Source organism: Magallana gigas, chromosome 10 (genome assembly GCF_963853765.1).
Source record: "Magallana gigas chromosome 10, xbMagGiga1.1, whole genome shotgun sequence".
NCBI lineage: Eukaryota > Metazoa > Mollusca > Bivalvia > Ostreida > Ostreidae > Magallana > Magallana gigas.
Genome location: NC_088862.1, coordinates 1217293 through 1235981, shown reverse-complemented (window position 1 = coordinate 1235981; position 18689 = coordinate 1217293).

The following is an 18689-nucleotide window of genomic DNA, read 5'->3' as shown; positions in this document are numbered from 1 at the left end:
TGAATTGTTTTTGTTTTCTTTTTGCCCTGGAAGCAAAGTTGAGATATATCAGTCAGGTGAGTTTGAGGAACCGGTAGTGTTAAATGAAATTAAAAGTAACTCTTGTTCGTAAAGGAATTCCAAAGACATTATTTCTAAGTTAAACAAAATAAAAGACTAGGTGTCAATTTTTAAGTACTTTCTGTGACGACCGGAAGTTACGCCGGATCATTCAGAAAATAGTAAACATATCTTCATACATTGTTTTGTCACTCCTCAAAGTTTGTATGTTCATGTTTTTGTTAGTTATAGTATCTCGTTGAGGAAAGGATTTTGTCTCAGGACCGGAAACGGACTAATGAAATTAAAAGTAGATATGTTTAGTACATTTACCTACGGTACATTACTGTTCATTACACTAAGTAAAATGTTTTAAAAAATCTAAGTTAAAAAAAAGTCTGCTTGAATGCATCAATTGATAACCGGAAGTGACATAAGACCAAATGAAACCCGTTAAACATATGTCCAATCAAATGTCCATCATCAATATAAGTTTGGTGTCTTGATCTCTCAAAGTTTCTGAGATCTTGCGGGTACTTTGTTTTCATAAAAGAAGGCTACCTGAGATATTTGAGATGTCCCACCGGAAGTAGGACTTTTTTTGTTTTTTTACCATGTGTAGAAGACCGTTTGTATTTCTACAGCTTAAATGTTACTTCCATCTTAAGTAACCAAAATATTTTTTTTTAAATTGAAATTGGGTGTACTTCCTGTGACGACCGGAAGTTACGCCGGATCAAACAAAATAGTGTTAACACATGAATATACATAGATCTATCATCCCACAAAGCGTTTTGATATACAGGTTTCAAATTAACTGTAAGACATTTCTTCTCTCGCATAGAAAAAATAGTGGATATGATAATTATTGTGAATGATATTTCCAGACGTTTCTTCCATGTAAAACAACGAGAATGAAAAATCAATTTTTGAAGTATATTCTGTGACGACTGGAAGTAACGCCGAACTAAACAAATCATGTTAACCATTTGTACAATCATAAGTCAATCTTTCCTCAAAGTTTGGTTGTGTATGTCTCTGCCAAATCTAAGATATCTTCGAAACAATGTTTTCTGTCTCAAGACCGGAAACGGATGAACTGAAGTGATCAATAAAAGCAAAACCTGGTATTTCTCGTACATTTGTTTAGCGTACATCACTGTTTATTAGACTAGATGAAACACCCAAGAAAGTTAGTTAAACTTGTTGAAACATGATTTGTTTGAACCCTTCCGGTGAGAACCGGAAGTGACAGTTGACAAAATAAAACCCGTTAAAGACATCTTCAATCAAATGTCTATCATTCATGAAAGCTTCGTGTCCTAATCACTTAAAGTGACAAAAATCTCACGGGCATCAAATTTGTAAAAAGGAAAGCTACATAGAGATATTTGAGATATCTCACGGGAAATACAATTTATTTGCTAATTCAATATTGTATAGATGTAATATCTAAGATTGTATACTGATATATTCATTCCATGTGAAATATATAAATTAAGGAAAAAAATAAATTTGAAATGCTTCCGGTGACGACCGGAAGTTACGCCGAACAAAATAAAATTGTGTTAACACATGTACATACATAGGTCAACCAACCCACAATGTTTGATTGTTCAAGTCGTCACCGTTTTTGAGATCTCGTCAAAATAAGGTTTTTAGTCTCGGGACAGGAAACGGACAAACGGAAGTGCTCAATGTAAATTGTATTTAATAATTTTTTTATACTTGCCCTTTCTACTTAATTGTTCATCGACTTAACTACAAATATCAAAGGAAAACAGTTAAACTGATAAAGAGCTTTATTTGTTTGAACTCTTCCTGTGTGGACCGGAAGTGACGGAAGACAAAACGAAATCGGTTAAACACATCTTCAATCAAATGTCCATCATCCATGAAAGTTTTGTGCTTTGATCACTTATACTTTTTGAGATCTCGTTTGTACAAAATGTGTTTTAAAAAAGCTACCTGAGATATTTGAGATATCTCAGCGGAAGTAGAATTTTTTTGATGATATAACATTGCATAGATAACCTATGCATAGATTTATACTTTTATATTTATTTTATGGAAAAGGAATTTTAAGCGTAAAAGTAGTTATTTTTGAAGTGCTTCCGGTGACGACCGGAAGTTACGCCGAACAAAATAAAATAGTGTAAACACATGTACTTACATAGGTCAACCAACCCACAATGTTTGATTGTTCAAGTCGTCACCGTTTTTGAGATCTCGTCAAAATAAGGTTTTTAGTCTCGGGACAGGAAACGGACAAACGGAAGTGCTCAATGTAAATTGTATTTAATATTTTTTTTATACTAGCCCTTTCTACTTAATTGTTCATCGACTTAACTACAAATATCAAAGGAAAACAGTTAAACTGATAAAGAGCTCTATTTGTTTGAACTCTTCCTGTGTGGACCGGAAGTGACGGAAGACAAAACGAAATCGGTTAAACACATCTTCAATCAAATGTCTATCATCCATGAAAGTTTTGTGCTTTGATCACTTATACTTTTTGAGATCTCGTTTGTACAAAATGTGTTTTAAAAAAGCTACCTGAGATATTTGAGATATCTCACCGGAAGTAGAATTTTTTTTCATGATGATATAACATCGCATAGATAACCTATGCATAGATTTATATTTTTATATTTATTTTATGGAAAAAGAATTTTAAGCGAAAAAGAAGTTATTTATGAAGTGTTTCCGGTGACGACCGGAAGTTACGACGAACAAAACAAAATAGTTTAAACACATCTACAGCTATAGGTCTATCATCCCACAAATGTTTGATGTTCAAGTGTTTACCGTTTTTGAGATCTCGAATGTACAAGCTTTTTCGACGCGGGACAGGAAACGGACGACCGGAAATGATTTTTGACAAAATGAAAAAAACGCCTCGAGATATTGTCATTATCCTTCATTCCAGAAAATTTCACAAAAATCTATCCAGCCATCTCTGAGAAATCTTGTGGACAAAAAAAAGGAAAAAAAAATAATAATAAGAAACATTACAATCACTATAAGGTCTTCCGTTGGAAACGGAAGACCTTAACTAGACTCTTGTTGCTATAGCAACAAAAAGGTCTTCCGTTCCTCATGTATTAATCTGCACAAAAAATCCAGTTATCTTGTAAACAGAAAATGGATATAATATATATAAGCTTTGTGTCTTGATCTATCACAGTTTCTGAGATCTTATTTATACTTTGTTTTTAAAAAAGAAGGCTATCTGAGATATATGAGATGTCTCACCGGAAGTAGAACTTTTTTTTACCATGTGTAGATGACTTTTTGTATTTCTATAGCTAAATGTTACTTCAATGCTAAATAACCAAAATATTTTTAAAAAATCAAAATTGGGTGTACTTCCTGTGACGACCGGAAGTTACGCCGGATAAAAAAAAATAGTGTTATCACATGTACATACATAGGTCTATCATCCCACAAAGTTTGGTTGTTCAAGTCGTTACTGTTTTTGAGATCTCGTCGAAATAAGGTTTATGGTTTCTGGACAGGAAACGGGCAAACGGAAGTGTTCAATCTGAATTGTATTCAATATTTCTTGTATACTTGCCATTTGTACATTATTTTTCATTTATCTAACTAAAAAATATCAAAGGAAAACAGTTAAACTGATAAACAGCTCGATTGTTTTAACTCTTCCGGTATGGACCGGAAGTGACGGAAGACAAAATGAAACCGGTTAAACACATCTTCAATCAAATGTCTATCATCCATGAAAGTTTCGTGTCTTGATCGCTTATAGTTTCCGAGATCTCGCGGGTACAAATTGTGTTTTTAAAAAGCTACCTGAGATAATTGAGATATCTCACCGGAAGTAGAATTTTTTTGTTGATATAACATCGCATAGGTAACTTATGTATAGAATTATATTTTTATGTTTATTCTATGGAAAAGAAATTTAATGCGGAGAAATAATAATTTTTGAAGTGCTTCCGGTGACGACCGGAAGTTACGACGAACAAAAAAAAATAGTTTAAACACATCTACAGCTATAGGTCTATCATCCCACAAAGTTTGGGTGTTCAAAACTTTACCGTTTTTGAGATCTCGAGGTGACAAGCTTTTTCAACGCGGGACAGGAAACGCACGACCGGAAATAAATTTTGAAAAAATGAAAAAAACGCCTAGAGATATTATCATTGTCTTTCATTCCAGAAAATTTCAAAAATATCTATCCAGCCATCTCCGAGAAATCTTGTGGACAAAAAAAGGAAAAAAAAAAATAATAATAATAAAAAACCTTACAATCACTATAAGGTCTTCCGTTGGAAACGGAAGACCTTAATAATAATAATAATAAAAAGAAACATTACAATCACTATAAGGTCTTCCGTTGGAAACGGAAGACCTTAACTAGACACTTGTTGCAAAAGCAACAAAAAGGTCTTCCGTTTTGATATACATGTATCAATTTAACTGTAAGACATTGCTTCTCTCACTTAGAAAAAAAAGTGGATATGATAAATATTGTGAATAATCTCAATCACTTACAGTGACAAAAATCTCACGGACATCAAATTTGTAAAATGGAAAGCTACACAGAGACATTTGAGATATCTCACCGGAAGTAAAATTTATTTGCTAATTTAACAGTATATAGATGACATATGTAAGATTATATAATGATATTTTCATTTTATGTAAAATGAATAAAATATGAAGAAAACAAAATTTTTGAAGTGCTTCCGGTGACGACCGGAAGTTACGCCGAACAAAACAAAACAGTGTTAACACATGTTCATACATAGGTCTATCATCCCACAAAGTTTGGTTGTTCAAGTCGTCACCGTTTTTGAGATCTCGTCGAAATAAGGTTTTTTGTCTCGGGACAGGAAACGGACATGCGGAAGTGCTCAGTGTAAATTGTATTAAACATTTCTTGTATACTTGCCTTTTGTACGTTATATTTCATTTATCTAGCTAAAAATGTCAAAGAAAAACAGTTAAACTGATAAACAGCTCGATTTGTTTGAACTCTTCCGGTGTGTACCGGAAGTGACGGAAGACAAAATGAAACCAGTTAAACACATCTTCAATCAAATGTCTATCATCCACGAAAGTTCCGTGTCTTGATCACTTATAGTTTCTGAGATCTCGCGGGTACAAAATGTGTTTTAAAAAGGCTTCCTGAGATGATTGAGATATCTCACCGGAAGTAGAATTTTTTTGTTGATTTAACATTGCATAGATAAGTTATGCATAGAATTATAGTTATTTATTTAATTTACGGAAAATGAATTTAATGCGTAAAATAACTATTTTTGAAGTGCTTCCGGTGACGACCGGAAGTTACGACGAACAAAACAAAAGTGTTTAAACACATCTACATACACAGGTCTATCATCCTACAAAAATTGGTTGATCAAGTCTTTACCATCTTTGAGGTCTCGAGGTGACAAGCTTTTTGATTGCGGGACAGGAAACGGACGACCGGAAATGAATTTTTAAAAAATGAAAAAATCATTCCTACACTTTATCATTCTCTATTATTCCTGAAAATTTCAAGAAAATCTATCCAGTCATCTCTGAGAAAATCGGGGAAAAAAATAATAATAACTAGAGCAAAGCTCGTTGCAAAGCAACGAGTGGGTCTTCCGTTAATGTAGAGAGTAAAGCTAGGTGTCAATGTAAGAAGCAGAGTTCTTAAAACAATAACTAGGGTAACTTAAAAAAAATCAAAAAAAAAATCGAATATTTATTGGTACAACTTAACGAAATCCGAATGATTTTGAGTACGAATAAATAAAAACCTTAACGATTTCAAGAACAAGAATAATTTTGGTACGGGTTAATTTCCTTTCAACTATTTGCTATTTTTTAAACCTCGAATGCAGAATCATAATTTCCGGAAGAATCGATTTTTAATCCCAAATATCTCTGCTATGCATCGCCCAATTTTAAAACAGATTTCAGATTTGAATTCACCATGGCAAATTCTATAATACTGAAGTATTGTCTTTTTTTTGTTCAAAAATTGAAAATTTCCAAAAACTGGAACTTCTTCCGGTTTTAAGTAAAATTGATGAAAATTTTTTTAACCCCCCCCCCCCAGTACACCATATAATTGCTACATCTATCATCAGTAAACATTTCAAAGCGATATCTTAAAAGCTCCTGACAAAATCACTTTTTTAAAAATTAAAACTGGCCGTCAAATTTGTACGGAAGTGAATTTTGTATGGAAGTGACGTCAAAGCTAAAACTTTAACATGTTTGAGACACGGTAACTTTAAAAAAAGCTCTAAAAATTTCATCGTAATCGGATGAAAACTTTTTGAGCTTCATTTGAACAAACTTGAATCCCCTTCATCTAGTGGTGCTTAGTGCCAAATTTGGTTGAAATCTGCCCAGTGGTTCTTGAGAAGAAGATGAAAATATGAAAAGTTTACAACAACAACAACGACAAATTGTGATCAGAAAAGTTCACCTGAGATTTTGGCTCAGGTGAGCTAAAAACAAAATAAAGGAAACATAATTGCATACTTTTATTGAAAAACAAATTATCACAGCTAACAATTGTAAATTACTTTAAACAGCCATAATTTTTTTTATAATTTCTTATCAAACACAAACCACAACAAGGCATGATGCTTTCTTAAAGTTCCATTACAGTAACTGTTCATGAATTATCAGATTTAATTTGAATTACTGGTTATTGTCTGTAGAACATATTAAGGAATATGCATGTGGGTAGAGGTGACAGGTTAACCTCAAGAGCTGAAAAGAATCAACAGGTAAAAACCATGTGGCCACCAATAGCTGAAATTAAAAAAATCAATAAGCTGTGTTAATACATGTACCGGTACTAATAATAGCTGGGTTAACATTAACATATGCATAGTATTTCTGAAAAAAAAATACACTGACCATGCAGTGTAATTATATAGTATGACATATCCCGATACATGACATTAGATGGCACAGGACAGTTTTTTTTTATACATTTCATTGTAGCCTGGGGACGTGTGTCTTCGGAACCCTGTAACTAGAATTTCCTCAGTTCCCATTCAGCACAAATACCTTTAATTCACTCTTTATAAGGCCAATCACCAATTTCTGAAGAAAATTACTAGTCAAAACCTGTAAAATTTTCTACATACTGGTTTTTATGAGATTTTGACCCTTCCATATTTTGCTAATTTTTCATGATTTTTCAGCTTTTTAGACCTCCCCCAGCCAATTCCCTGCAAAGGGTTGACCTTCCGTACCATGTGCATGTTGCACCATCACATGTCAGAAACTTACTGGTGTATAGTTTATAATGTCTTATCCACCTACTTTTCGTGTTATTTACCCTCCCGTCTGTAACATTTTCACTGTCTAAAGTCAACACAACAGTCATAGCTGCAGGTTTCGCATTTTACTTCTGAATCTTATGTACCTAACATATGGGGCCTACATAATGAATATCAATTTCAACAAGAGACATCCCTCTAACTAATGATAATCATTAAAAATCATTTCATGAATTTTAGCAACACACATAAGCCTTCAAGTACAGCAACTCTCAATTTTACAAAAATATTGACGTGTACTTTATCCGAAACTGTCCCTTGCTACCTTTAACTTCACTAACATTCTCTGAAAAGTCGTCTTGTCTTAAACTTACAAAGCTTATGCTATTCTGAGAAAAAGTATACCTCATTTTGCCAATTCCATTAAGGATTAAGAAAAATATGGCCATTTAAGTGAACCCAGCATTTCCACTTTCCTCTATTCAACACAGATTCATAGGGCTCTCCATAAATAAAGCATCTTTACCTAATCTTATAGAGGTCAACTGTTGTTCAACCTCCCTAAATAAGAAACCTTATTCAAAACTACATACATATACATGATATTATCATGACAAAAGCATCACATCACTTAGAAATCCCTCTACATGTATACCCTCCCCCTATTTTTTGATTTTCCTAAGAAGCATTAGTTTGAACACTTTAACCTAATTTTATGAAACTTGTGGCAATTCCCTTGAGTCATTTCTCACACATATTTAAAAACAACCATCACTGATATTGAAAATTGATCTTTTCTTGATAAATGGATGAAATGTAACATTTCTTACAAAAAAAGACATGCCGCTCTACATGTGATTTCTTGTTTTTATGAAACAGTAAGCTTATAACCATATTTAGTGAATATCTAATTTATTCTGGTTTCTAGTCTACTTTTAACTTTGCTAAAATAGTAAGACCTACAAGTATGATGTCTGCTCTTAATTGAAATGAAATTCAAACACAACCGGGTACCTGGGGACGGATGAGAATTCCATGATAAATGTTCAAATTTTACATGTTTTCCTACATTTTTGATGCATATATACAATAAAAGGGTAAAAATATGTTGTTTCTTGATCATTTCGAGATTAATTATTATAGCAGATGTTATTTCAAGGTCAAATGTACATTTACATATCCAACATGTAATGGTAATGGAGACAATTGGAAAGAGGGGGTGGCTTTTTGAATTCTGTAAATATATCTAAAATATCACTTTCGGATAGGAAGGAGCAAAAACTTGAGTTTTTTGACATATTGTATACTTTGATAACTGCATTTGTCTACATGTGAATTTTATTTGAAATAAAAATATGCTGTTTTAAAAAAAATTTAGCTATATAAGTCAGGTTGCTTAATGTTATTTCTGCAAATTTATTTGCTGCAAATTTATAATTTAAATAATTCAATTGATCAAAACTCTTTTACAGTAATAATTCTTATCTCGGTAATTAATTTAAGCCTATTAATTGTCATCAGGATAGGAAATACCGGTACCTACTTTCTAAGCCAATTTACTCTAGTGGTGGTCATTCTAAACATTTAAAAGGGAGTTACTTCCCTTGTATATTATAGCTAATAAATCATGTAATGACATATCTAACCAACAAAATCATCCATTTTCCCAAAATAGACTACTTTTGGTACAAAATCCACTAAAAATTACAGTTAAATGAGAAATCTGAAAATACCATGTAGTCTTGAATCTTACACTAACATTCTCTGAAAAGTCATCTTGTCCTAAACTTACAAAGCTTATGCTATTCTGAGAAAAAGTATACCTCATTTTGCCAATTCCATTAAGGATTAAGAAAAATATGGCCATTTAAGTGAACCCAGCATTTCCACTTTCCTCTATTTAACACAGATTCATAGGGCTCTCCATAAATAAAGCATCTTTACCTAATTTTTTAGAGGTCAACTGTTGTTCAACCTCCCTAAATAAGAAACCTTATTCAAAACTATATACATATACATGACATTATCATGACAAAAGCATCACATCACTTAGAAATACCCTTACATGTATACCCTCCCCCTATTTTTTGATTTTCCTATGAAGCATTAGTTTGAACACTTTAACCAAATATTATGAAATTTAAATGCTTCTATTCTGATCAATTGAATTTTTTAAACATCGTGAAATTAAAACCATCGCAATTGATACTTTAGTAAAAATCATGAAATTTTAACACGGTGGAATTAAAACGACTTACAGTATTTTATCCGAACAGCCTCAAAGTATAATTTTCTGCTATACCATTTTTTATTAAATGAATTCTACTGGGTTTTTTTTGCAAATAAATTTAGCGAAGATTTTTTTCTCTTTTCTTATTAATGACAGGTTTTAAAAACAATATTATGTTTAGTACGTATAAAATTCCATACACAATTTTACAAAGCTTTGGATTTTAGTTGTACGATGAAAAAATGAGGGATTGCACGATAATACATGCTCATTTTGAAATTTAAAGCATTGTTGATTTCTTTTACTAGATAGAAATATGCACAAAATGATGTTGCTCTGTGATGCTAATTGCCAAGATTAAAAGCATGAGAGAGAGAGAGAGAGAGAGAGAGAGAGAGAGAGAGAGAGAGAGAGATCTGAGGCACATGTAGTAAAAATTATTCATACATTTGTCTTACTGTAAAAATTGTTAACAATGTAGATGTGTTCTGCATGTAAAGTTTACCTAAATTGAATCAATAAAATTCAATATATATAAAAGATAAACTAATCTCAACGAATTTACAATGGTTCTGTGAAATAATCAAATCTTGAGAAGAATGTTTTATCAGGGAACGTACATTAACCTAAAATCTGAACTTAAAATTAAGTTCTTTTCATCTTGCACTCTGTTTTACATGCTCTTTCACAGGCGATAATCATATATAACGGCGAGCCAGACAAAAGTTCTAATTTTAATTAGACTGAATATTTACCATGTCAAATATATTTATTTAATTAAGCACAAGCCAGTCTGAGTTCTTTAATTCATTAATTAAGTGGAGGTGATATGGTAAAGATATGCTATATTCAAATATTTAGGGTAAAGTTATCATCATGCAAACATGCACTCTAATTACATCATTCTACTCTTGTGTGCCTTTGGACCCCCACCCCTTTTAATTGCACTGTTTTACAGTGTGTGGTGTGTTGTTCAATACAAAATAAGACATACAGTACCTGGCCATAATACAGTACGCAAAATGGCCGCCGTAAAATCAAATCAAATATACACAAATTTCCTTTCTTGATTTTTCGGTTGTTGTAGAGTAACAAATTTTGACAGTCACACGCATCCATACATTAGCGTCATAACTGACGTCACGTGCAATAAGGGTTCCACTAGTCTATTCTTAGAATAAAAAATACGTCATACAAAATGGCTCCCAGAGGGAAAGACCTATCAACAGAGCAAAAGCAGACGATTGTTAGTATGAGTAAAAATGGATTAAGTAGCTGGAAAATTTCAGAGTTGATTGGTGTTAGCCCAAATACTGTGCAGAAGGTGTTAAAACGGAATTCTGATAGAGGTGAATCAGTGGAAAACAAGGAAAGATCGGGAAGGAAGAGATTGGTGTCGGGCAGGGGGGATCGTGTTTTGGAAAGATTGGTTAAGAAAAACCGGCTACAGACTTTGTCAGATTTAACCAGTGTTTTTAATGATTCTGTAACCGAACAAATTTCTAGCAGAACAGTTCGACGTAGATTGAAGGAGCAGTGTTATCAGCGATGCTCTGTTTCCAAGAAAATAACGATATCAAAGAACAATCGTCAATCCCGAGTTTCCTGGTCTCGGTCTAAATTAGCTTGGACAGTTGAAGAAAACTGGTCTAAAGTCATCTTTAGCAATGAAATGAAAGTTGTTTTGGGCAAGGACAAGAAAGTTCATGTTTGGAGGAAACCTGAAGAGCGATTTCAACCCGCATGTCTTGGTATGTACATCAGTCACTCCCCCCACTCTGGCATATCAGCCATGTTTTGGGGCTGTTTATCATACAATGGTGAGGGAACTTTGACCGAAGTTGAGGGGAATATTAATTCCGAGAAGTATATTTCTGTTTTGGATAACAATTTGTGGCCAATTGTTGCGAAATAATTCAGTGACAGTCCGTGGATGTTGCAAGAAGATAACTGCCCCGTACATCAGTCTAGACAGACAGTTGCATGGAAAGATGAAAATAATATAGATATACTTACATGGCCAAGTCAATCACCAGATATTAACATTATTGAAAATGTATGGAGAACAATTAAGATTCGTTTAGAACACCGCTTACATGAAATCAAAAATAGACAGGACTTGATTCGCGTTGTTAAAGAAATATGGGCCTCGATCACTTCCGACACTATAAAAAGTCTGTATACGTCAATTCCTAAAAGATTAAGGGCTGCAATAAAGGCAAAAGGATATATTACCAAGTACTGATAAGGTAAGAGAAATTTTCTTTAATTCATGTGAAAAAATAACAAACAAATCTTCCAAGTGTGAAAAAGTTTTACTGACACGGCGGCCATTTTGCGTACTGTATTATGGCCAGGTACTGTACATATACATGTACATAATAATAAATAGAAATTTAAAAGAGTAGTGAGCAAAACATACACATGATAATACATTGAACAGATAATATCCCGAGATTTCTCTGACTCAAATGGCCGCTTTTATATTGTTACGCACGTCAAAAGCGAAGTTTAGAGTCAGAGGAATGTCGGATTAGATTGAAAAGTGCACAAACACTTTGAAAAGTAAAAGTCAATACGACATATTCTGTATTGAAACATACCTTTATAATCTGTCATACGTTAGTTGAGCTGAAATTTCCACTATCGCCGTCTTGCAGGCCATTCTTCTGACACACCGCTATCAGGGAAGTATATACGTCCCTGCCGCTATCAGCTGTTGTTCGCAGTCAAAACATGGCCAGTTGACATGGTGAATCGTACGATAATTATTTCCATTAAAACTAATAAGACTAATAAAAACTAACAACCTAATTATCGACCGAATTAACGAAATTGTTTCAATAAACACTCTGATAAACTATATAAAAAAGGAGTTCGGTTTTATGACCTGTACGAAATCTTTTCAGCAGGAGTTACTTTCAGTGTGAATTTTGCACTATTTTTTAAACCAATAACGAGGAATCAACATTTCCGGAAAAATCAATATTTAAACCCCGATATATCTGCAATGCAGTATCCGATTTTTAAACGAATTTAAGTTTTGTATTTAGCTTTGCAAACTATACAATATTCATAAAATTTTATGTTTTTAATAAAGTTTTATGATCAGTACGAATTGATACAGTAGAAGTTACTTTCAGTGTGAATTTTGCACTATTTTTAAAACCAAGAACGCGGCATCAAAATTTCCGGGAAAATCAGTTTTTAAACCCCGATATCTCTGTAATGCATCCTCCGAATTTTAAACAGTTTTCAGCATTAGATTCAGTTTGAAAAGCTCTACAAAATACGTATACGTTTTTTGTTTGATCAAAAAATTCAATTTTTCGAAAAATTTGATTCGCTTCCAGTTTCGACCGGAAGTGACGAATTTTTATTATATAGCTTCATTACAGAGGTAAATCGACCAAATCACAACCATTGAAAATTTCAAGCCTTTATCCTAAAGCATTTTTAAGAAAAGTCCCGGACAAAATGACTTTTTTAAAATTTTAAAAATGACGTAACGTCAAAACGGAAGTGACGTTGTCTTCAAAACTTTAACATCTTTGAGGGACGATTACTTGCTAATATCTCTGGAAGTTTCATTGAAATCGATTGAAAACTTTTTGAGTTATGAAGCAAAACAGGAGTCAGAAAAAAAAGAAAAAGTATAATAACTAGAGCAAAGCTCGTTGCAAAGCAACGAGTGGGTCTTCCGTTAATGTCGGAAGTAAAGCTGGAAGTTCCTGTAAGAAGCAGATCTCTTAAACCAATAACAAGAGTAACTATATAAAAGATGAAAAAAATCGAATTATTCCTGGTACGTCTTAACAAAATCGGAATGATTTTACGAACGACTTAACAAAAACCTTTCCAATTTCAAGAACGACTTGAACAAAAAAAATCCGAATGTGTTACAGTACGACTTAACAATTAATGTTTAGGTACAAGTTAATTTAACCAAGAACTTGATACTACTTTCTTAACCAAAAACGCGGAATCAAAATTTCCGGAAAAATCAATTTTTTAACCCCGATATCTCTGTAATGCATCGTCCGATTTCAAAACGGCTTTCAGTGTTATATTTAGCTTAATAAGCTCTACAAAACACATATTCATTTTTGATTTGATCTGAAAATTCATTTTTTCGAAAAATTTGTTTCACTTCCGGTTTCGACCGGAAGCGACCAATTTTCATTTTGAGCCTTATTACAGAGGTAAATCGACCAAATCACAACCATTGAGAATTTCAGGCCTCTATCTTAAAGCGTTTTTGAGAAAAATCCGGGACAAAATGACTTTTTTAAATTTTTAAAAATGACGTCACGTCAAAACGGGAGTGACGTTCTCTTTAAAATTTTAATACTTTTGAGGGACGCCAACTTGCAAAAATCTCTGAAAATTTCATAAAAATCAGTTAAAAACCTTTTGAGTTATGAAGCAAAAAAGGAGTCAGAAGAAAAGAAAAAGAATAATAATAATAATAAAAAGAAACAATAGAATAACAAGAGGGTCTTCCGTTGGAAACGGAAGACCCTAATAATAAAAAGAAACCGAAGAAAAACAAAAGGGTCTTCCGTTGGAAAACGGAAGACCCTAATAATAATAATAACTAGACTCTTGTTGCAAAAGCAACAAAAAGGTCTTCCGTTTTGATATACATGTATCAATTTAACTGTAAGACATTGCTTCTCTCAGTATTTCATAACCATTAAACAACAGGACTTAATTGACTATCAATTTGTCTTACTTTGTCAAACAGAAGCAGTAAATCTCTTAAACAACATGAATTGTTTGAACTCTTCCGGTGTGGACCGGAAGTGACGGTCGACAAAATAAAAACGGTTAAACACATCTTCTATCAAATGTCTATCATCCGTGTAAGTTTTGTGTCTTGGTCACTTACAGTTTATGAGACTTCGCTGTCATAATATTTGTTTTAAATAGACTACCTGAGATATTTGAGATATCTCACCGGAAGTAATTTTTTTTGTTTATTAATCATCGGATAGATGACATATGAAAGCGTTTATACCTTTATATCATTTCAGTGTTAAACAAATAAAATGCGTAAAAACATAATTTTTGAAGTGCTTCCGGTGACGACCGGAAGTTACGACGAACAAAACAAAATAGTTTAAACACATCTACAACTATAGGTCTATCATCCCTCAAAGTTTGGATGTTCAAGTCTTTATCGTTTCTGAGATCTCATTGTCCATAGCTTTTTGTCTCGGGACAGGAAACGGACGACAGGAAGGGAATTTTGAAAAAATGAAAAAAATGCCTAGAGATATTTTCGTTCTCTGTCAGTCCTATAAATTTCAAAAAAATCCATCCATGCATCTCTGAAAAATCGAGTTAACTTTTTAAAAAACTTGATTTGTTTGAACTCTTCCTGTGTGGACCGGAAGTGACGGTCGACCAAGTAAAAACGGTTAAACACATCTTCTATCAAATGTCTATCATCCCTGTAAGTTTCGTGTTTTGATCACTTACAGTTTCTGAGATCTCGGGGTTCAAACATTTACTTTAAAAAAGGCTTCATGAGATATTTGAGATATCTCACCGGAAGTAGAATTTTTATGTTTATTAATCATCGGATAGATGACATATGTAAGCATTTATACTTATATTTCAATTCTCCGAGAAATATATTAAATGCGTAAATGCATAATTTTTGAAGAGCTTCCGGTGACGACCGGAAGTTACGACGAACAAAACAAAATAGTTTAAACACATCTACAACTATAGGTCTATCATCCCTCAAAGTTTGGATGTTCAAGTCTTTATCGTTTCTGAGATCTCATTGTCCATAGCTTTTTATCGCGGGACAGGAAACGGACGACAGGAAGTGAATTTTGAAAAAATGAAAAAAACGCCTGGAGATATTATAATTTTCTGTCAGTTCTGAAAATTTCAAGAAAATCCATCCAGCCATCTCTGAGAAATCTTGTGGACAAAAAACGGACAAAAAAAAAAAATAATAATAATAAGAAACACTAGACTCTTGTTGCAAAAGCAACAAAAAGGTCTTCCGTTTCGATATACATGTATCAATTTAACTGTAAGACATTGCTTCTCTCAGTATTTCATAACCATTAAACAACAGGACTTAATTGACTATCAATTTGTCTTACTTTGTCAAACAGAAGCAGTAAATCTCTTAAACAACATGAATTGTTTGAACTCTTCCGGTGTGGACCGGAAGTGACGGTCGACAAAATAAAAACGGTTAAACACATCTTCTATCAAATGTCTATCATCCGTGTAAGTTTTGTGTCTTGGTCACTTACAGTTTATGAGACTTCGCTGTCATAATATTTGTTTTAAAAAGACTACCTGAGATATTTGAGATATCTCACCGGAAGTAATTTTTTTTGTTTATTAATCATCGGATAGATGACATATGAAAGCGTTTATACCTTTATATCATTTCAGTGTTAAACAAATAAAATGCGTAAAAACATAATTTTTGAAGTGCTTCCGGTGACGACCGGAAGTTACGACGAACAAAACAAAATAGTTTAAACACATCTACAGCTATAGGTCTATCATCCCTCAAAGTTTGGATGTTCAAGTCTTTATCGTTTCTGAGATCTCATTGTCCATAGCTTTTTATCGCGGGACAGGAAACGGACGACAGGAAGGGAATTTTGAAAAAATGAAAAAAATGCCTAGAGATATTTTCGTTCTCTATCAGTCCTATAAATTTCAAGAAAATCCATCCATGCATCTCTGAAAAATCGAGTTAAACTTTTAAAAAACTTGATTTGTTTGAACTCTTCCTGTGTGGACCGGAAGTGACGGTCAACCAAGTAAAAACGGTTAAACACATCTTCTATCAAATGTCTATCATCCCTGTAAGTTTCGTTTTTTGATCACTTACAGTTTCTGAGATCTCGGGGTTCAAACATTTACTTTAAAAAAAGGCTTCATGAGATATTTGAGATATCTCACCGGAAGTAGAATTTTTATGTTTATTAATCATCGGATAGATGACATATGTAAGCATTTATACTTATATTTCAATTCTCCGAGAAATATATTAAATGCGTAAAAACATAATTTTTGAAGAGCTTCCGGTGACGACCGGAAGTTACGACGAACAAAACAAAATAGTTTAAACACATCTACAACTATAGGTCTATCATCCCTCAAAGTTTGGAGGTTCAAGTCTTTATCGTTTCTGAGATCTCATTGTCCATAGCTTTTTGTCTCGGGACAGGAAACGGACGACAGGAAGTGAATTTTGAAAAAATGAAAAAAATGCCGAGAGATATTTTCGTTCTCTATCAGTCCTATAAATTTCAAGAAAATTCATCCATGCATCTCTGAAAAATCGAGTTAACTTTTTAAAAAACTTGATTTGTTTGAACTCTTCCTGTGTGGACCGGAAGTGACGGTCGACAAAATAAAAATGGTTAAACACATCTTCTATCAAATGTCTATCATCCCTGTAAGTTTCGTGTCTTGATCACTTACAGTTTCTGAGATCTCGGGGTTCAAACATTTACTTTAAAAAAGGCTTCATGAGATATTTGAGATATCTCACCGGAAGTAGAATTTTTATGTTTATTAATCATCGGATAGATGACATATGTAAGCATTTATACTTATATTTCAATTCTCCGAGAAATATATTAAATGCGTAAAAGCATAATTTTTGAAGAGCTTCCGGTGACGACCGGAAGTTACGACGAACAAAACAAAATAGTTTAAACACATCTACAACTATAGGTCTATCATCCCTCAAAGTTTGGATGTTCAAGTCTTTATCGTTTCTGAGATCTCATTGTCCATAGCTTTTTGTCGCGGGACAGGAAACGGACGACAGGAAGTGAATTTTGAAAAAATGAAAAAAACGCCTGGAGATATTATAATTTTCTGTCAGTCCTGAAAATTTCAAGAAAATCCATCCAGCCATCTCTGAGAAATCTTGTGGACAAAAAACGGACAAAAAAAAATAATAATAATAACTAGACTCTTGTTGCTATAGCAACAAAAAGGTCTTCCGTTCCTCATGTATTAATCTGCACAAGAAATCCAGTTATCTTGTAAACAGAAAATGAATATAATAGATATAAGTTTTGGTTCTGTATTTATCATACTTTATGAGATCTTATTTATTCTTTGTTTTTAAAAAAGAAGGCTATCTGAGATATATGAAATGTCTCACCGGAAGTAGAACATTTTTTTACCATGTGTAGATGACTTTTTTTGTATTTCTATAGATAAAATGTTACTTATACGCTAAATAACCAACATATTTTTAAAAAATCAGAATTTGGTGTACTTCCTGTGAAGACCGGAAGTTACGCCGGATGAAATAAAATAGTGTTAACACGTGTCCATACACAGGTCTATAATCCTACAAAGTTTGGTTGTTGAAGTCGTTACTGTTTTTGAGATCTCGTCGATATAAGGTTTTTTGTCTCGGGACAGGAAACGGACAAACGGAAGTGCTTAATGAAATTTAAATTTTTTATATCCTGTTACTTTCCTCTTTTACATTATTATTCATCGAAGTAGCTAAAACTATCAAATTAAAACAGTTTAACGGATAAACAGTTTGATTTGTTTGAACTCTTCCGCTGTGGACCGGAAGTGACGGAAGACAAAATGAAACTGTTTAAACACATCTTCAATCAAATGTCTATGTTTAGTAAAAGTTTCGTGTCTTGATCACGTACAGTACCTGAGAACTTGCGGGTACAAAATATGTTTTAAAAAAGCTTCCTGAGATAATCGAGATATCTCACCGGAAGTAGAATTTTTTTGTTTATTCAACATTGTATAGATGGCATATGTAAGGATATATACTAATATCTTTATTCTATGGAAAATAAATTAGATACGTAAAAACAAAAAAATTTGAAGAGCTTCCGGTGACGACCGGAAGTTACACCGAACAAAACAAAAATGTTTAAACACATCTACAACTATAGGTCTATCATCCCTCAAAGTTTGGGTGTTCAAATCTTTATCGTTTCTGAGATCTCGATGTGACAAGCTTTTTGTCGCGGGACAGGAAACGGACGAAAGGAAATGAATTTTCAAAAAATGAAAAAATAGCCTAGAGATATGATCATTTTCTATCAATCCTGAAAATTTCAAGTAAATCTATCCAGCCATCTCTGAGATATCTTGTGGACAAAAACTGGGAAAAAAAT